The 5,345-nt window shown below is 34.6% G+C and overlaps 1 long non-coding RNA gene across 1 annotated transcript in view; it reads left to right on the top strand.

Annotated features, from left to right (window-relative positions):
- LOC107724619 (uncharacterized) overlaps positions 1-5,345 on the top strand; it is a 19,075-nt gene that overhangs the window by 6,099 nt on the left and 7,631 nt on the right. The gene's annotated exons all lie outside the window — the stretch shown is intronic.

Below are 5,345 nucleotides of genomic sequence, written 5' to 3' on the forward strand. Positions count from 1 at the left end.
TAAATAAATAAATAAAAATAAACATGTTTGAGTCAACATGTTTGAGATGGATTTTTGGAACATTGTAGATGGTTTGTTGCTGTTCATAAATAATAATAAAAAAACAGAACTAAAAAGTCATTAAAAAATTAGATATATTTAAAAAAAAATAGCACTTAATCTAGCTCTCATTTACCAACATTACTAATAATCAGAAATTACAGCCATTGACCAGCTAGAAAGCATCCGAAGCTGGCTTTAATTGGATTCCGTCACCACAGTTACGTGTTTAGCTTGATTTTGTTAAGAAATCTTGCACCCAAACAGGTGGCAATAAAAACAGCATCAATATAGCAACAGTAAAAAGCTTGTAACACTATCCATTCCTGACAGAGCAGAGAACGGGAGGACGCGGCTCAATTCTACAATCTGTCTCAGGAATACAGATGACACAAAACGGAATAAAGAAGAGGAGCATTGTTTCTATGGTAACCATCCTCCCAGTCTTATCCGGGGCTCTGACTATAGTGCCTCCCAGTTTGGAGCTTTTTTCTTCTTTTTTCTCTCTCAATGATAGAACATGGACCACCTGGAGTGAGACCACACTAGTTAGCAACTGAAGCAGTGAGCTAAAACCAGGGTTCCCACACTTCATTTGTGATTACTGGATAAAGATTTTTTTTTAATCATTTTATAGTGATTGCATTTACGAGAGCAACTGATCTCTTGCTAAAAAATTGAAGGGTCATTTTCTAGCCAATGAAATATTTTACAGCCGAACATATTAGGATATTACCTAGTAGATTTTTAATGGGAACCCTATAAAAAAAAAGACAAGAAATATGACACAAACTTCAAAAAGTCAAAGAATAACCAGGGTTACTTGAGGGTTCCCTCATGAGATTTCAACCTGACATTTCAAGTTGTAAAAAAGGTAAATTTGACATCTAAACAGCATCAGGAGCTTAAAACATAATGACAACATTTCATAAGAGTGATGCCAAACCAATGGAGAAAATCACAGGCTGCCCTCCTCGAGCTCTAGAGATTTACACTCAGTGCTGCCAAGCCACACAAACACGGATCTCTGCCACGTCATCTACCTCACACTGATTATACCTATAGCAAACACTGGCAAAGGCATGGCAGGTAAATTAAATACAAACGATGCCAACCGCTGCATTGCAAACCCAAATGAGACGCCAACCTAAGTGATGTAGACTACTGTGTGCCAGTGTGTTCAGATCTGAAATACTACAGCAGACGCAAACCATTACACCAAAGTCAGCTCTCTAAATTTGTTAAATACGATAACTGATTCATTTGAAATGTTACTGGGGTATATTAAAGCCTCTTTCTGCACATTTTAGATCTCACAAGGGCTAATTATCTTGCTATCTAATATACCTTCTTTTGGTCAAATTCAGGCAGCATTACATGTTTTATTCACAGAGAATAATATATGCAACAACAATGTTTGGATTGTAAATATTATTAAACGTAACCATATATATGAATACTTTTCAATATTGTATGTGTTTCTCTCCATATTTTTTTCTTTGAGCATGTCGCAAAATTATAGAAGTCAAATTCCATCACATAAGAAAAAAAAAACATGTTTCATAATCATTTTGAAATAAGTCATAACTATGAGATAAAAAGTCAAACTTGTAAAATAAAAGTCACAATTTTGAAATAAAAATAATTGCCAGCTATGTCATAATTAATAATAATGGTTTACCAAAATGATTTGGACAAGCAAAATTTGTCATACTTATGCAATTATTTTTTTATTTTACCATACACTTATGACTTAAAAAGCCAAAATTATGACGTACTATCTCATAGACGTTGTCATCATTTTGACTTTATCCAATAATTACAATTTTCAAAAACTTTTTTTTTTTTTTGTAATATGGAAGAAACGGGCTTCAAAATACTCAAACAAAAAATATAGTTTGTATGTATACTTTTACATCATTCAATAATCAAAGGTGGTGATACATATACAGTATATAGTTAAATTTAATCAAAAATGTACTATTTATTATCCAGATATTGTTGGCTCTTTGACAGTTTGCTTTTGTTTCTCTTTTGAAAGCAAGCATCTGCTAAATGCATAAATGTAAACGCATTTAACTCAATATTGTACTCTTTATACTACAGTAGATATATTGCAGGCAGGATTGCTTTATGCTATTTACATGCGAGTATGACAATGGAATGTGAAGTAATGTGAAAATACAGAGAAAGAGCCAAAGTTCTAGTCACTCATACGTCATTGTCCCTCTAAACTCTGATAAACCCAGTGAATACTGAAAAGAACAAAAACAGGCTAACATCACCAGCATTCAGACAGAAACACTTCACAAACCTGCTGTTCAAAGCTCACGAACTGAAGAGCGATCAGGTGTGTGTGTGTGTGTGTGTGTGTGCGTGTGTAAAACAGTGAAGGACTCTTCAAGTTTCAAGGACGGCTGAATTAAATGAAAGGGTTTTAGACTGACAGTAAAGTTAAAGAGTGATGAGAAGAGTTCATTAAGAATCTCATTATTTTTAATTGGCTTGGTTAAATGTATAGGAATGGGATAATGAGCCGCCACGCCTCATCCGGTTTCTCTTTTTCGATATCTTTCCAACTCACTACTGCTCAAATACTAAATCACACTTTCTCAAAACACACAGACATTTCTACAGATCTTGAAAGGCTTTTTGATGTTCCTCAAGCATTATGGTTAGGGTTTGTTGTGCAGTTAATTCAACTTGAACAACTTCCATAAAGACACAAGTCTGACAGATAATCAGTCAAAGGTGAGCAGTCTATATTCATATTTTTGAGAAATTTAAAATCTGAAGATCTCCCTTTTGACCAACATTCATGAACTTTTCAAACATTCAAAATATAACTCACAGGAATGATGCCACTGTAATATTTGCAAACTAAATTATGATTGGTATTTTCTTTCATGCAACTATTTAACCACCTTTATGTTTTTGCACATACCATTAGCCAAAATGTGCAGTATACAACATAACACACTGCTCAGAACAGTATCCCACAATGCAATGTATTCAACTAGAACTATGCTGTTTCGCAACTCACGTACGACCTGCCCTAAACAGTATTTGAAATTAGTATTTGTGTGTCCTAAACTATAGTATGTTGAAATAAGTATTCCTAAGGTACCTGGATGGTCTACTACTAAGTGCAGATTCATGCACACTACAATGGCTAATATTGACCACAACCGACATCTTTGAAGGAAGATTTGGTTCAGAACTACAAACACAAATAAAATGTGTTAAAAAAATACAAACATGGCATTCAAGTGAGACAGACGATTAGGAAAGTCAGGTTTAGATAAAGGGGTTTTAGGGATTAATAATCAATATCTAACCAGATGACAAAATATTTATTTCATCTGCAATTACATGGTGAACTTTTATGTTAAGATGTGTTATCTCATTAACTTTTAAATGCAGCCTGTCCCAAAACTTGCATGGTATATGTAGGTAAATTGAGATATAGCTCTCGTGATAGTCAACAGCTATCTTTTTTTATTTGCTTTTTTTTTTTCAGACTTCAAAAAGTTAAGACACATACGTTACATGAAATTAGATTAAAAATGCAAAATAACCATTTCTGAGATGACTGTACACCAATCACTGGATTAAACATTCACCATACACTCTTAAAAATAAAGGTGCTTCAAAAGGTTCTTCAAGCGATGCCATAGAAGAACCATTTTTGGTTCCACAAAGAACCATTCAGTCAAAGGTTCTTTAAAGAACCATCTCTTTCTTACCTTTTTGTAATATAAAGAACCTTCTTTCGCCACAAATAAGCTTTTGTGAAACAGAAAGGTTCTTCAGATATTAAAGGTTCTTTATGGAACCATTTAGACAAAAAGGTTCTTCTATGGCATCGTGAAGCACCTTTATTTTTAAGAGTGTAGTGAGGCCTTGTGACAACAGTGTAGCACTGTTTTTAAGTTTAGTACTGTACCATACACTACTTTTTAAATGTATAAAGCAAACAGCATAAGAAGCAAACAGTAAGTAATGTATGCAAAACAAAAAAAAAACACTCCTTACATACTAACATCAGTAAGCTGTAAACTGAGAAACTGAGCTGAAATTAAAAAACTTATCAACCAAGCACCAAGTCATAACTTAAAACAAAGGGGGGAAATATTAATATCACTTATATAAACTACTGAAAAGCTGTTTATTTTTGGGGGAAATGCTATGCACTGTACCCGCTCTGCTTTAACCACAGGTTTGGGACAAGTCTGCCATCTGCTGTCCCCAAAAGAAACTGCTATGTTTAAACTCTCATTTCAGACTACATTTCAAATGTATTGCAGCCAATGTCTGCTGCATTGATTAAAGCAACTAAAATAAATGAGGCTCATGTTTTAATAATGTATGCTTAAAGATTTCTCCTGAAGGTATATTTAGATCGCAAGTCATCATCTCCGTTTCCAGAGAGTCGCAGCAGGTGCCTGCAAGGCAAACCCAGCCTTATGAATATTATTAAGTGTTTCGGCACACTATTAATACCTAAATTAGAGTTAGAATAGTTTAATAGCCAGATCAATGCGATGTGGGTCTCTTTTTTAAAGTAAGCCTCTGGCTAGACCATTTTTTAAGTGTTTTTCTATGCGTCAGACGGATGACTTCAGCCGCTGTTTTCACCATCTCTGGGTTAAACATAAGACAGTCAAATGAAAATTATGAAGTAGCCTGTGTTTCTGTGTGTGTGCCTGTAGTGTGTTTTACTGCGCTCAGAGTGTGATTATGTTTTATGGAGTTTGACTATTGGAGTCTTCATCATCATCATATCTCTGTAAAAGTCCTAGAGTTCAGTCTTCATCCTGACAGCTCATTTGGAAAACCCATTATGTTTCTAAGCAACTAAATGTGAAGTTGAGCCTTAAAAAAACAGTTCAAATGGTCTCCACTGTAACAATCTGATACGTTGACGTTGCAAAATCACAACATGCAAAACGTTCACATTAACTAAATTAGTCTATTGTTAATAGTGTATCGATGTAAGAAGCACAGCTCACAGAAGTCACTTTCAAACAAAGCCTTAAGAAATACCAAAGCAAGCAGCTTTCTGTTGGTAAACGAATTCGAGTGACTACTAGCTTGAACCCGTTGCGAAATCTGTCTGGGGAATTCTACTGAAATTACTGGATTTCGTCCGTGAAAATTTGTAATTGCGACCACATTTAAAAATAAAACAGCATAGTACAGTACTGCCGTAAAATTAAACTTAATTCTGAATGCTTCTTGCACTGTTTAAAATACATGTCACATTGTCATCACACATGTCACACATTTTACCCCCCCCCCCCCCC

The sequence above is a fragment of the Sinocyclocheilus rhinocerous genome, unplaced genomic scaffold (assembly GCF_001515625.1).
Source record: "Sinocyclocheilus rhinocerous isolate Xijiao unplaced genomic scaffold, SAMN03320098_v1.1 scaffold304, whole genome shotgun sequence".
Classification (NCBI taxonomy): Eukaryota; Metazoa; Chordata; class Actinopteri; order Cypriniformes; family Cyprinidae; genus Sinocyclocheilus; species Sinocyclocheilus rhinocerous.